Source organism: Nelumbo nucifera, chromosome 8 (assembly GCF_055504915.1).
Source record: "Nelumbo nucifera cultivar China Antique chromosome 8, China Antique-T2T, whole genome shotgun sequence".
In the NCBI taxonomy this organism is placed as follows: Eukaryota; Viridiplantae; Streptophyta; class Magnoliopsida; order Proteales; family Nelumbonaceae; genus Nelumbo; species Nelumbo nucifera.
The window spans coordinates 28,260,444-28,277,518 of NC_142656.1; positions in this window are offsets into that span (position 1 = coordinate 28,260,444).

The following is a 17,075-nucleotide window of genomic DNA, read 5'->3' on the forward strand; positions in this document are numbered from 1 at the left end:
ATGGTGGTAAGGTTGATCCTTCTTGAGGCCATTCTCTGTGATCAAAGACCAAACCAGAGATTCTATTGTAGACAGGGTAAGGCTGGGGTGAGGAGCGGTCTCTTTGAAAGATAGAGAAAGGTCTCATGGACAGGAAAGTGAGGATCTTTGGGTTGAGGATGCAGGAAATGGGGAGAACTCGGGGGTAATAGGTGACAGATTGCTTGGGGTTGGATGATTTTTGATACGAGGAGGATTCCTATTTATGGAGGGGATCCTGAGATCCTAAAAGGTAGGAGATGAGGATATTCGCTCCGTATTAGGGAAGGGAATATTTGATTCGATGTCAATTATTGGATGCGTTGTTGGGGTATCACCACATGTTTCATGAGGATATTCTCAGGGATTTGCTTTCCTTATCCTCGAGATCCCTCATTACTCACGTGTGCTACTACCTTTTTGTGTATTATAACTCATATTATGTGCCAATGGTGATGTCACTGTTCAGCGGTTGGTACTTCATTGATTCCACGCGGTGGCTTGTAGGGCTCTTTGTTGTCGTGGGGCCGTGTGCGTCTGGGCACATGCAAGCCTCGCCATGGGCTCGGCCTACTGTCCCTTCTAATCCATCATCAAGAGTGAGCATGCAAGTTGTGAGTTCATCGCATGTTGTAGTGGGTGTAGCTTCATCGCATGCTTAGGTGGGCTTGGGTCCTTTGGACGGGTCCCTGTGGGGTTTCTTTAGGTTTGGGCACTGACTGGGCTCGGTGAATCGTGGGTTTATCGCAGTTTTTCTACATGTATTGCGAGTTCATCGAAGAGGTGATAGTGTGTCGCAAGTTCATTACAGTGTTGGGGTCAATTGCAAGCTGTTCGCTCGTGCTTATGTGGTGTTAATCCTGATGTCTGAGTGTTCTTTGAGGGTCTGAGTGAACGGTATATACCTATACATGGAGTCCATCTTCGGGTGTGGAACAAACTCCATGTTTTATGAGGCTCACGGTAGCATGCCTATATAAAGGTACGATTTAGCTCTCTTACTCGCATTCAAAGCAATCAAGCTCTCTATAAAAGCTCTTCGTTAACTAAAACATCGGAGTGCCCTCACCAAGTAAAGTACCCCGGGACCTCTGATTCTACTTTCTTGCAGTTCGACCCGGCCACATAGTAGACTGACATCTGAGCTGTCTTCTAGCGGGGAGTGACTAGATCGAGCAACATCAGTAACCAATCAACTGGTATCATAAAAGTTGTAACCATTCAAGTGTCATTTATCAAAATTAACCAGGGTTTTTGAGTGGTCAAAGCTCTTCCAATATTGTACCTTTTTGGCACTGTAGATCTTTTCCAAAATTTTGATAGCCAACAACAATTGTCTTGATAAATAACAACCTTTGTTATTTTATAAGTTCAAGAAAGATTCAAAATTAAATTCCTTTAGAAATAAATTCACCTAAAATATGTCATTTCACTTGATAAAAATATATTATCATTTAAATTATCATCCATAATAGGACATGAGATTTTCCCAAACTTTTACACCATTTTTGTATGAATTTCCAATACCGGGCCGTTGGGAAGTACACCCATGTTTGCTACTTCTAATGCCATTTCTCTTATCATTGAAAAACAACCCATGTAAGTGAGTCAACTACAACAACACTCTACTACACTCTATTGGATAGCCATTCATCGGTTAACCCATTAATTACATATGTTAAGAAATTCCTTTGAATGGTCATTGTGTTGCTATGTTTAAGTTTTGCTTTTACATCATTGTTTGTCAAGGAGTTGAAATATTTATTTACTTTTTGCCCCCTTACCATTAATTTTAAATTTGATTTGGCGTACTATTATATATATATATTAGATGGTTGCTCTGGTGCTTTGTATGTTGTATGAGAATCTCTCTCCAAGAAATGCTATTTATTAGGTGTATCACGTTCTCAGAGATGAACTACACGTAGAAGGCAACAAATACATACATTGTTGGAGAAAAAATATTAATCCAACGTTTCCACACCATTGTGGTTCGGTTACGGGGATGGGCAGCGGGCCATTGGGGTTCGGTTACGAATATGAACAACACACGAGATTACTCTAATAGACTTAGAAGAGCAAAAAATGAAGAAACATTTGAATGATAATTTCACTTGGATTCAAAATTTAATTTTTGAGGGAAGTAACCCAAACTTCGACCTGCTTTTCCCGTTCCCTTTCCTCTTCCAAGAGTTATTACTAAGCAATAGTGTTATCATTAGAAGACATGTATTTAATTGATTCAAAACAAGTTCTTCAATTTCAGTTACAACATGATCAACAAAATCTGACTGAAAATCATTTGTTTAGTTTGACTAAGCAAGGATCATCTTTCCATTCTCATTCCCCTCCATGATTCATTACTGAGCGACAATATTATCAGTAGAAGATATGTATTTAATTCGTTCCAAATAGATGATTCAATTTCAATTACAACACGATCAACAAAATCTGATTGATAATCGTTTTGCTTCATTTGATTAAGTTGGAATCTTCTTCTCGTTCTCGTTCCCCTCTAGGACTCGTTATTGAGTGGCAATGTTATCAGTAGAAGACATGTATTTAATTCATTCCAAATAGATACTTCAATTTCAGTTACAACACAATGAACAAAATTTGATTGAAAATTGTTTTTCTTGGTTTGATTGAGCTGGAATTCTAAAATAAGTGACAACTGAAATGCCTTGGTCTTCATAGCATTTACTTCAGTCTTGTAGAGCATTTTTCAGTTACAACACATATCCTAAACTTAATAGTTGTTCATAGGTGATTTGATTTCAATTGCATCATGTACTAAAAATTAATAGTTGTTATCAATTAGTTATTTAAAGCCAATCATACAACATTTAAGAAGAAGTTAAATAGAGGGTGAAAGTTGTCTAAAACCCACCTATTTTCAACTTAATTAAAGAAACCATGCATGACTTTTTTGTGTAAATTTTATATCAATTAATCTAAACATGGAGGCTAGATTTTGTCATCACAAAATTCTACAAATATTTTGAGGCTATTCATGCTTTCACTTTCATTTGGAATTTCTTCCTTATTAAAAATTAGCCTCATTCAAAACTTTTAAGAGGATTAATCCTTCATTTCTTTTGCAAGCATCTTGATTAAGGTATCTAAGAGTAGCTTGGGTGGCAAGACTCAATTCCATGTTAATTTGACAAAGTGAGTTTGTTATCATCAAAACATGATATTGTGGCTACCGCCAACCTCAATAGAAGCTTTATTTTTTATTATTGTTTAAACTTGCATTAAATGACTTATCTCAATATTAGTAACTTTTGAATTGCAATAGTTAAAAAGGCATTAAAAGCTTTGACAACTGAGCAACAATAAAATCTTGGGGTAATTCTATAAAAGCCAAATCAAATCACTTTGTTAAGTGGTGGATTTTGAATGAGCTAAAAGAATGTTGAATCAAATCAGAGAGAGAACAATTTTTCTTGAAATCAAGTATTTCAAATCAAAGAAGAAAAATCGCAAGAAAGATTTTCCAAAGGAATTCCTAGATTTGAGATTAAAAGACCTTATTAATGAAAAAAATAAAATTATCTGCCCAAAGAGAATTCCAACCTTTATGCAAAGTGTTATATTTGGACAAAAAGATAGAAGATGGTTTGAGGTAAAATGTTTATTTTTACATAAATATTTGATTATCCCATCTATGCATATGACAAATTAGTTTGAGTTGTATTGTTATATTAAACCAATTAAAGGTCATACTATGAGCCTAAATGTAAAAACACATATGAGTGGTGTAACCAACATCCATAAAATTGGTTAGTTTATGGTGTGACTAACACCATGGAAATTGGTCGGTAAGTGGTCCAACTATCATTGCAAAAAAGTAATTGTGATGTGGTGTGACCAACACTATGAAAAATTGGTGTGTTGTTCTATTTCATTTAATAGTGAATTAAAATTATCAAGGCATATCACTTGAGAAGTGGGTGTAGGATAGGAGTGCCTTATCACTATAAATTCTTGTGTGCTTGTGTTTTGTGATATGTCATTTTGATCACTTTATTTTAGTGTTAATCTCTTCTAAATCAAGTAGAATAGCTTTATTAATAAATGCCTATATACAAATCACTACTATAACATTAGATTAACCTCTAAACAAGTGTTCTTTTAATTGTTATAACCTCTGTGTCCAACGAAATGAAGAATCTATATTGTTTTACATCAAGCATCATTTTAACTAAATCTATATTCATGAAAGAGTAAGTTCATGTGTATTTGTTTAGATCATTCATCATATTGTCTAGGGTATGTTGTACCAACCTCTACTATTATGTAATATAAACAAATGGAAATTGTTTAGAAAAGTAAAGGTTTTTAATAAACCAATTAAATAATTCTTGAATTGTCTTGCTAAGAAACAATAAAAACATATAATAATCATAATTATCTCAATCTCTAAACCTATTTTCTATAGTTTTCTATATTTCCTAAGAATTGGACCTAACAAATTTTTTTCTCAACAATTCTCATTGGGAAATCTATAACCTAATCCCTAGGTGAGATCACTCCAATTAAAATAATCTATAAAAATTAATTTGTCCTAAACCACCATGGTGAGAGAAAACATTTTTGGGCATAAAATGTCAAAAGTAAAACTATTAGATATCCACATCTACTCTATGTGGCAATGGTCCAAAGGCACTATAATGATGAAAATAACATAACATAGGTCTTGATTGAAGATGGAGAATTGTTGGAATATTAAAGAGAAAAATGATAAAAATTATATAGAAATTATAATGATGAAAAGAATAAACAAGATCTTGATAGGGTCGAGCACCTAAAGGGACATTGATGATGAAAATGATATACAAGTTGTAATGATGTAAAAAGTATGATGAAGTACTTAATAGAGTTGAGTGTCCAAGAGAACTGAGATAACAATGAAAAATGATATGAGAAAGTTACTTGAAAGGATAGAGTGCTTAATAGGGTTTAGTGCATGTGGGTAATTTTGATGTAAGTAAAGTTGTGTGAAATTATATGAAAACTATAATGATATAAAGAAACTAATCAAATGCATGATGGGGTTGATTGCCCATGAGGACTTCAATGTGAATATATGAAAAGTACATGACGACGTTGAGTGCCCATGGGAGTTAGATTTAGAGAGATTGATAAAAAATAATTATTTGAGATGAAGTGAGAACTCAATTTAATTAATTTAATAATGTAAAAATGCCACATTAAGTGATGAATACCCAAAACCCTTAGAGTATCAAATTTCAGCTATAATTTCCATAAATCCATCACTAAAACTGAAAAATTAATTTCCTTTTAAAAGCCAACAATGAATCATGCACATATCTAAAACAATGTGCATATCAATAGTTAAACACTCAAATTAACCATCCCATGACCCTCAAACAAGAAAATATCCATTCCATTAAACCCTCTTGATTCACCATTAAATTCTCTTTTAATGATCCCAATCAATGAAAATGACGAAATCAACATTTAACATTACACATGCACTAATTTCCAAATCATACACAATCCATATAAGAGCATAAGGAAAATACTTTCAGACAAAAGTGTGTAAAATGGAATAATCTGGGGTCCTTTGAAATAACATCTCCACGAGAGGGCAATCAATTTTGTTTTTGTAATAAAACAAAATTTTATTAAAAGCATAAAAAAGATGGAATGGGAGAAAAGGTACAAGGAGAATTTTAAACAAACATCCAACAACCTAAAGTAAAACTAGAAGCAATAACTAGGGCATGAAAGAAAGAAAAAAAAAGTAAAGTACAACTTTACAAACAAAAAAAGGTCTATAACAAAGAAATATATAGGCAAGCAAAACATCTTATTTATCGGAAACATACTTATTTGAATAACATTTTCCCAAAATCACAATGGAATAGGTGCACAACCAAAATTTCAAAATATAGTTTCCGCAAATCTATTTCTAAAACTAAAAGATTAATTTTTTTTTAAAGGCCATCAATGAATTACATAGATCTAAAACCAAATGTATGGCAATAGTTAACCTGGCATTCCATCACCCTCAAAACACCATAAAACAAGAAAATACCCATTCCATTAAACCACCTTGATCCACCATTAGATTCTCTTTTAATGATCATAATCATTGAAAATGACTAAATCTCCATCTAACTTTACACATCAACTAATTTCCAAATCATACACCATACATATAAGAGCATAAGGAAAATACTTTCATCTTAAAGTGTATATAATGGAGTAATCCAATGTCTTTTAAATAATATCTCCATGGAACAACAATTAATTTTTGGTAATAAAATAAAATTTTATAAAAAATTAAAAAAGAGAGGGAGTGGGAGAAAAGTTACAAGGGGCTTTTTTAAATAAGCCTCCAACAACCAAAAGTAAAACCAAAAATAAAAACTAAGGCTTGAAAAAAAAAAAGTAGAATTTGCCTTCGTAAATTAAAAAGAAAAAACAAATGCCAACAACTAAGAAATATATAAGTAAACAAAACAACATATTTGTCAGAAGAATAGTTATCTAAATAACATTTTCCCATGAGCAAAGTGGAATAGGTGCACATGCAAAAAATGATAAAGTGATTTCAATTATATTGTAGTACTTATGTCCATCTTACTATTGTGTTGATGCGTTTAAAGATATGAAAGGCAAATGAAAAATGATGTAATAACAATATACATTATTTCAAAGAATTGAGTTATGACCCCATATATTTAGAAAGATAAAATTCAAAGGTGATTTGGAAATAAACAAATGATAAAAAATGAAAAATTATTGGCCTATTGAAAAGAATAAAGATAAAAGTGATATAAACACTATAATTATGGACAGAACATGAATAAGTGCTTAATAGAGTCAAGAGCATAGAGGGATTTCGATGATGAAAATGATATACAAGTTGCAATGATGTAAGAAGCATAATATAAGCATTTCATGGGGTTTTGAGTGTTCAAGAGAACTAGGATAACATTGAAAAATGATATGAGAATCTACGTTAAATGGCAAAAAGCTCAATAAGATTTAGAACATTTGGATAATTTAGATGTAACAAAAGTGGCATGAGATTATATAAAAATATATTATGATATAAAGAAAAATATCAAGTGCTTGATGGAGTTGATCACCTATTTCCCATGAGCAAAGTGGAATAGGTGCACATGCAAAAAATGATAAAGTGATTTCAATTATATTGTAATACTTATGTCCATCTTACTATTGTGTTGATGCGTTTAAGGATATGAAAGGCAAATGAAAAATGATGTAATAACAATATACATTATTTCATAGAATTGAGTTATGACCCCATATATTTAGAAAGATAAAATTCAAAATTGATTTGGAAATAAACAAATGATAAAAAATAAAAAATTATTGGCCTATTGAAAAGAATAAAGATAAAAGTTATATAAACACTATAATTATGAACAAAACATGAATAAGTGCTTAATAGAGTCAAGAGCATAGAGGGATTTCGATGATGAAAATGATATACAAGTTGTAATGATGTAAGAAGCATAATATAAGCATTTCATGGGGTTGAGTGTTCAATAAAACTGGAATAACATTGAAAAATGATATGAGAATCTACGTTAAATGGCAAAAAGCTCAATAAGATTTAGAGCATTTGGATAATTTAGATGTAACAAAAGTGGCGTGAGATTATATAAAAATATATTATGATATAAAGAAAAATATCAAGTGCTTGATGGAGTTGATCACCCAAGAGGGCTTCAATGTGAATATATGAAAATATGTAGTGATATAAAGAAAATGACCAATTACTTAACAATGTTGACTGCTTATGAGGAATTAAATGTAGAGAGAATGATAACAAAACTAATTATTTGAGATGAAGTGAAAAACTCAATTTAATTAATGTAATTATTTAAAAAAAAGACACATTAAGTGATGAATATTCAAAACTGAAAGGCCAACAATGAATTGAAAGATTAATAGATCTACAGCATGATCAATTTTTAGAGGTAGATCACAAGAAAACCTAAAATTTTTGGTTTTTTTTAGATTTTTTACTATTCTAGAAATTTTTTAAATATTCACAAAGTTCTACATATAGTAGCAAAAAAATTGGAAGTTCTTGCCTAAGAATGGAAGATTAACATATATAAAGATGTTTTTAAACATCCAAACTAAAAAATCCAAAAACATTGGCAAAAAATGTAAAGTAAATTTGAAAAAGCACACTTATTTTCACTCATTTTTTCATGACCTTGAAAAACTTGTTGAATCTTGCAAATTTATAGATATTTTAGCAGATTCTTGCAAGATTTGAGTCTCTAAGAAGGTTAAAAATCTTTTTAGAGGGTTTGGGAAGAAAGAGGACTTCTGAAATGGGTTTCGAAGTCATTTTTTGAAACCACTTCTATTTATGATTTCCACAAAAGTAAAGTCTTTGTGTATTGACCAATACACGGTCGAAGCTTTATAGTACTGATATGGTGCCAATATGTCTTTGGCACGACGAAAAGGAATGGTTAACTTGGCTATCTTAATACCCTCAATACACCCTAAAAGAAGAAAATACCCATTCCACTAAACCCCTTTGAACCACCGATCAATGAAATAACAAAATCATCATCTAACATTACGGATGCAGTAATTTCCATATCATACACCATCCACATAAGAGCATATGGAGAATACTTTCAGTCAAAAGTGTGTATAATGGGGTAATTTGGTGCCATTTGAAATAGCATCTTAATTGGAGGGCAATTAACTTTTAAACAATCCTCCAACAACACAAAAAAAAAAAAACTAGGGCTTAAAAGGAAGAAAAAAAAACAAAAAGAATATTTCTATACAAACCAAAAAAAAACAAGCCCATAACCAAGAAATATATAGGCAAGCAAAGTAACTTATTTATTGGAAAATAGTTTTTTGAATAAGATTTTCCTAGGAACAAATTGGAATAGGGACAGATGCAAATAGTGAATTACAAGGATATGCAAGGCGATTGAAAAATTGTATTGATGAGTTTAAGGATATGCAAGGCGATTGAAAAATGATATAATAACATTATATACTATTTCAATCTATTGAGATATGCCCATACATTTAGAAAGAATAAATCCAAAGGGTGATTTAGAGATAGATAATAGTAAAGAAAATGGAGAATTATTGGCCTATTGAAAAGAATTAGAATAAAAATTATATGAAAACTATAATGATGAAAAGAACATAAATAAGTGCTTGACAAGGCCAAGAGCATAGAGAGATTTTGGTGATGAAAACTATATACATGTTGTAATGATGTAAGAATCTTAATGAATTGCTTGAAAGGGTTAAGTGTCCAAGATCACTAGGAAAACATTGAAAAATGACATGAGAAATGCTACTTTAACTGATAAAGAGCTCAATAGGGTTCAGTGTGTATTGATAATTTAAATGTAATGTGAGTGGTTTGGGATTATATGAAAATATATAATATTATAAAGAAAATAATCAAATGATTGATGGAGTTAATTGCCCTTGAGGACTTCAATGTGAATATATAAAATTATATAATGATAAAAAGAAAATAACCAAGTACTTGACAACGTTGAGTGCCCATGAGCAATTAGATGTAGAGAAAATGATAACAAAACTAATTATTTGAGATAAATTGAAAATTCAATTTAATTAAAATAATTGTGTAAAATAGCCACATTAAGTGATGAATTACATAGATCCATTTTAGCTATAGTTTCCATATATCCATTTCTAAAACTAAAAGATTAATTTTCTTTTAAAGGCCAACAATGAATTACATAAATCTAAAACCACATGTACAACAATAGTTAATTTGGCCATCCATCACCCTTATCAATAGATTTTCTTTAATGACCCTAATCAATGAAAATAACAAAATCATCATCTAACATTACACATGTAGTAATTTCGAAATCATACACCATCCATATGATAATATAAGGAAAATACTTTTACCCAAAATTGTGCAAAATGGAGTAATCTAGTGTTCTTTGAAATAGTATTTCCATGAGAGGGTAATCAATTTTTTGGTAATAAAATAAAATTTTATTAAAAATAAAAAATGATGAAAAGGGTGAAAAGGTACAAGGGGCCTTTTAAAAAAGCCCCCAGAACACCAAAATAAAACCAAAAACAAAAACAAAGGCTTGAAAAAAAAGCATGTAGAATATGTCTATACAAACGAAAAAGAAATAAGGCTTACGACCAAAAAATATATAGGAAAGCAAAGCAACTTATTTATTTGAAGAATAGTTATCTAAATAATATTTTCCCAAGAACAAAGTGGAATAGGGGCACATGTAAATAATGATATAGTGATTTTAATTATATCCTACTACTTATGTTCATCATTACCATTTGCTGATGAGTTTAAGGATATGCAAGGCAATGGAAAATGATGTTATAACAGTATATATTATTTCAATCAATTGAGGTATGGCCCTATAAATTTAGAAAGACTAAATTCAAATGGTGATTTGGAAATAGAAAAATAATAAATAAAATGGAGAATTGTTGGTATATTGAAGAGAATTTGGACAAAAATTATATGAAAACTATAATGATGAAAAGAACATAAATAAATGCTTGACAAGGTCAAGCGCCTAGAGGAAGTTTGATAATGAAAACGATATACTAGTTGTATGTAAAAAGCATGATGAAGTGCTTGATGGAGTTGAGTGTCCAAGAGAACTGAGATAAGATTGAAAAATGACATGAGTAAGTTAATTGAAATGGTGGAGTGGTTAATAGGATTCAATGCGTGTAGATAACAATGAATCACATAAATTTAAAACCGCATGCACGATAATAGTTAACCTAGCCATCCCATCACCCTTGAAACACCATAAAACAAGAAAATACCCACTCCATTAAACCCCCTACATCCACCATTAAATTATCTTTTAATGATCCCAATCAATGAAAATGGCTTAATTAACCAGCATATAACATTACATGTACACTAATTTCTAAATCATACACCATCCATGTAAGAGAATAAAGAAAATACTTTCAGGCAAAAGTGTGTAAAATAGAGTTATCCGAGGTCCTTTGAAATAGCATTTCCATGGGAAGGCAATCAATTTTTTTTGTATTAAAATAAAAAAGAGAATGAATGGGAGAAAATGTACATGAGACCCTTTAAATAAGACTACAATAACCCAAAAGTAAAACAAAAAACAAAACTAGGACTTGAAAGAAAGAAAAAAAAAAAACAAGTAGAATTTGACTATACAAAGCAAAAAGAAACAAGGCCAACAATCATGAAATATAATAGCAAGCAAAACAACTTATTTATCGAAAAAATAGTTATCTGAATAACATTTCCGAAGAACAAATTAGAATAAGGACACATGCAAATAATGATAAATTGATTTCAATTATATCCTAGTACTTATGTTTATCCTTACCATTTTTTTCCAAAAGAAAAAACTCCAATACTATTAAGATGAAGTGATTACAGAATTTTGGTTGGAGGTTTTGAGATATACGCAAAAAGATGTGCTACTTGATTGTGATATCTAGGTATATGTATGAATTCTATAGATGCAAAGTAGCATATCAATCTTCTGAGATAGCTTACGTGAAGTAACTCAAACCATTAAGTGTGTTAATGAGTTTAAGGATATGCAAGGTAATGAAAAAGGATGTAATAATAATATATATTATTTCAAATAATTGAAGCATGACCCCATGCATTTAGAAAGATTAAATCCAAATGATGAATTTGAGATAGACAAATGATAAAGAAAATGGAGAAGTATTGGCTTATTGAAAATGATTAGTGCTTGACAGGGTTGAGTGCCTAGAAGGACTTCAATGATGAAAATGACATACAAGCTGTAACGAAATAAAAAGCATGATGAAGTGCTTGATAGGGTTGAGCATCCAAGAGAATTGAGATAACGATAAAAAATGACAAGAGAAAGTTAATTGAAATAGTGGAATGGTTAATAGAATTCAATGCGTATGGTAATTTAAATGTAATGAAAGTTGCATGAACTTATATGAAAAACTATAATGATATAAAGAAATTAATCAAATTGTTGATGGAGCTGATTGTCCAGGAGGACTTTTGTGTGAACATATGAAAAGTATAATAATGTAAAGAAAATGATCAAGTATTTGACGAGGTTGAGTGCCTATTGGGAATTATATATAGAGAGATTGATAAAAAATTAATTATTTGAGATGAAGTGAAATCTCAATTTAATTAATGTAATTATGTAAAAAAAAACATTAAGCGGTGAACACCCAAAACCCTTAGTATACCAAATTTCATTTATAGTTTCTAGAAATCCATCTCTAATACTAAAAGATTAATTTTCTTTTGAGAACCAACAATGAATCACATATATTTAAAATCACATGCACAACAATAGTTAGCCTGACCATTCCATCACCCTCAAAACACCCTAAAACAAGAAAATACCCATTCATTAAACCCCTTGCATTCACCATTAGATTCTCTTTTAATGATCCCAATCAATGAAAATGATGAAACTATTATCTGACATTACATGTTCACTAATTTCCAGATCATACACATCCATATAAGAGAATAAGGAAAATACTTGCAGGAAAAGTGTGTAAAATAGAGTTATCTAAGGTCCTTTGAAATAACATCTCTATGGGAGGGAAGTCAATTTTTTTGTAATAAAATAAAATTTTAATAAAAATAAAAAAAGAAAAAATGGTAGAGAAGATATAAGGGGCATTTTGAACAAGTCTCCAACAAACCAGAAGTAAAATAAAAACAAAAACTAAGGCTTAAGAGAAAGAAACAAGGCCCACAACCAAGAAATATATGAGCAAGGAAAACAACTTATTTGTTGGAAAAATAGTTATCTAAATAAAATTTCCCAGTAACAAAGTGGAAGAGGGGCACATGCAAATTTGATAAAGTGATTTTAATTATATCCTAGTACTTATGCTCATCCTTATTGACAATAATAAGTTGAAAAGTGCAAGGCAATGAAAAGTGATAAAGGAAATGGTAATTGAGAGCTGTTGACCTATTGACAAGAATTAGGAAATGATCCAAATTTTTCCTTCAATTCTAGAAGATTAAATGAAGGAAAAATGTGATGGATCCTCTAAATAGTAAGATGCATAAGAGAATCATGCAAAGTTTTAATTTGAAAAGCACATTTTCCACTATAAACTAGTTAAATTAGAATGTTATGGATTATCCAAGATTGCCATGCCATGTATTAAGTGTGATTATATTCATAAGATAAATTGTTATCCGCTATAAAGTAAGAGATAAATAGCAAACATTTAGAGATTTATAGGACATGTAATATGTGATTCATTTGAAAGGCTAAGCTCCTATGAATGATGTAAGATGGATGTCCCAATTAAGTCCTTTAAATACTATAATTTAAATAGATAATAAGTTTAATTTAAAGAAATTGAATGACATTGGACATGACAGTAATTGTAGCCATAAAAGGAGAATATGGATCCAACTATTTTAATCCATTGTAGAAAAAAAAGAAAAAAAAAAGAGAGAAGAACTTAAGTCTGTTATTGCTAGAGAGTTTTGGGAAATTGGAGGTGAATTCTGAGGTATATTGTATCTATAAACATTGTCTTCAAAAAGTTGTCCTCATTCATGTGACTGAGTTGTTGGGTTTTAGACAAATTCATTTATAGGATACAACAATACCTCCATTATGATGAATAAAGTTGAAAAATATCTAAGAAAATCTTTAACAATTCGGTAGTAATTTGGATTGAAAGGGACAAGAGATTATGTATGTAATAATTTTACACCTTCAACAAGATAATAGTAATTTGGATTGAAAGAGACGAGATTATGTGCATGCCGAATGTGTGTAATAATATTTATTGACTTTTATAGATTTTGGAAAGCCTCATGAAAAGTTTCTAAATTTGTTTAAAGAGGTTCTATGTTCAATCACAACTTTGAATTAAGTGATCAATGGATATGATTGAACCTCCTAATGGTGTTCTATTACATTTTTCTGTGAGTTTGTGCAAATTCTATTGCGGGAGTTATGGTCAATTTTAAAATTGAATCTAACTTTGCATCAAGAATCATAGTCAAACTTACACTTGAATATGGCTTTGCAATTGGATTCACAATTGAGTTTAGCTTCATACCCAAATTCTTGAATTTGCACCTATATAGTGGGAATTGCAAAATACCTATAAGCACCTCATTGCACTCCACACACACATGTTTAATTTGTATGGCAATGATTCTCTATACTCTCTTCTACATATTTCTAATGAGTATAAGCAAATTTCCTACTAAAAAACTCAAGAGAAGTTCAACAATTTTTCAATAATGTTATAACAGATTCAAAAGAAAAGAAAAAATAAATAAAATAATTTTTGTGAAAAATACATATTTCCATAAAACTACTTTTAAATCTCAAAAGATCTATGTGTATAACTATGTAATCAATCAGTCAAACACCCCAAGAGATTCAAGCCAAGAGATTAAAATATCAAGAGTTATGTAGATATAGAAATTGATGGTACGCAATCTGGCCGGTCCTACCTGTCAACGACCTTGCCTCTGAACGGAGCTACAAGGAACCTGAAACGGAGAAGATGAGGAAACTCCGAGGGAAACCCGGTGTGATTGCTCCGAAGCTCAAGTTAGAATTCTCTCAAAGACAAGATAAAACCAGATGGCGCAAAGTTCACATCCCTTGTTCTTGGGGGGTAGGGAGCCTTTTATAACCACCTCATGGACTCACTTCTAGGCTTCTGTCAGATCGGGTATGATTATCTCTGAGCTCCTTCCAGTTTGGGTGTCATCCCCTTTGTTGGATAGAACTGCCACTGCTCTCTTTGTCGGTGCCGTCTCTGCGACTGACGATGATGGTGGCAGGTGGCGGTGGCAGGTGGCCGTTGAAATGCGGCTGTCAAGCGTCAGATCCCAAGTTAGTCAGGTGCGCCGCCCTTGGATACGGACCTCCTCAGTGTCAGGTATGGTACGTTTGTTCAGTTCGACGTCCTGGAGGCGAAGTGCTGGAGTGGTGAGCGAGGTGAAGTCTTGAGTTCGGATAGGGGAGTGTCCCGAACTGCCATGGGGCGGGCCAGTTCGGGTTGTTGCCTTGTGTGAGGCTCGGGGCCTAAGGGAGAGTTCGGGCTCCTTGTAGGGAGTTCGGGCTCCTAGTAGGGAGTTCAGACTGCTGGTAGGGAATTCGAACTGCTGGTTCCTCCCTTCGGTGCTCGCGCCTTGGGCGCGCTGTTGTGCCGAGCTGTTGCCTTTGCCACGTGTTGAGTGATTACGAGGTCGGGCCAAATCTTCCTTCATCAGTTGCCCCCCACTCCTCATGCTAAGGTTCTTGCCCTAGCGTGGGGAGTTCGCGAGGTGGCAGGTGGATTTGTCCCATACTTCAAATTTTGGTTGATTGATAGCGCGAGGTGCGTTGTCAGGGTTCTTTGGGTTTCTCGCGCACCCAAAAGACGGGAAACGTGCCGATCTGCCTACAAATGCTGACAGACGTGACAACGCGCGCCTTATTTCAAAAATTCAAAAAGCGCGCCGTTGGGAGACGTGACAACGCGCGCTTTTTTTCAAAAAGCGCGCCGCTGGGAGATGTAACAGCAGGCATCTTTTCAAATTTGAAAACATGCCGCTATTGCCTTTAATGTGAGGAGACGTGTGCTTTTAGTTTCGAGAGACGTGTGGCCAGTCACGTCTCGGTCTCAGGAGACATGCGGTCAGCGTGACTGCGGGCCATCGGATTGGCTTTGATCTGAGCTGTTGATTCTCGGTTACTGTGGGTATAAATAGTGGGGGACCCCAGTCGCTTTGTCACTTCTGCGCTTTGCTTCTCGAGCTCGCGTCCAAGCTTTTAGTTCGCACTAAAGATTTTAGGTCGTGTTCAAGTTTCCGCAGTCCGTTCAAGCCTTTTTCCGGGTGAGTACTTTCCTGGAATCCATCTTCTCCTCCCGATATCTAGCTCGGATAGCTCAGACAGTTCTTCAAGGGCGTCCGATGCAAGTTCTACGAACCGAGCTGCATCCCCCGATGGTCCTAGTGAACCTGAGGTAGAACTTGAGGAAGAGTTCGAGCCCGTAGGCCGAGTCGCCTCATGGAGTTTGGCATCCACCTCTCATCGAGGTCAGATGTTAGACAAGTTTGGGCCCTCGACCATGACGCCCGAGGAGCTTCAATCCCTTATTACTTAGTTTAACCTGCCTAGGGAGTACACCTATTTCATACCTTCGGGCAGTTTCCCTTGGAAGCACGGTCTTGATGAGATCGTGATATTCCGGGAGTAGCTCGCTGCGGTGTTGTGCCTACCTTTCCACCCTCTCCTTGTCGAGGTCATGAACCATTTCGGCGTTACTGTCGGCCAGCTTCACCTGAACTCCATTCGTAACTTGGTGGGGAAAATCTCCCTATTTTGCGAACAGGGCTTTCCTTTAGACTTGGAGATCTTCTCTTCCATCTTAATGCTTAAGAAGCAAGCGGGTCCCCTTCCTGGGCGTAGGCGGGCGTATTACCTGTCTCCTCACCCGGGTTTTAAGCTTTTACATGAACTTCCCAACAAGGTCCCGGCGTAGAAGCGGGACTACTTCGGGGTGCAAAGTGTATTGGGGTGGCCGTTTCAGACCGGGTGGGGGATGGCCGCCCCTGACTCTGGTGTTACGCTTGATAAAGAGACGGTGAAGGGTCTCCGGCAATGGGCGCGGCTTGGGCTAAAATGCCATCAGTATTTGATGGAGGCCAAGCTCATTGCGGTCGGCTTGAGTTCGGGTAGGTTCCTTACTCAGAGGTTTTTTGTTTTGCTCTGTTCTTTTGTTTTTTCTGATGCCGAACTCTTTTTGCAGGTTTGATGGACTCAGAAAGGACTCATGGTGGGCACCTGTTTCAAGGCATGAAGAGGAGGAAGCAAGTCACCAAACGAACACGTGTCGAGCTGCCCCAGGATGCGGAGCCCGAGGTACCAGACTACCCGTCAGAGGATCTGCCCAGGGAACCCGAGATGGCTCCTCCAATGCAAGAAGCGGCAGGGGCCCCTTATGCTGAGACTACTTACACGGGGGCTCCCACTTACTCTGGTGCTCCTGCTTAC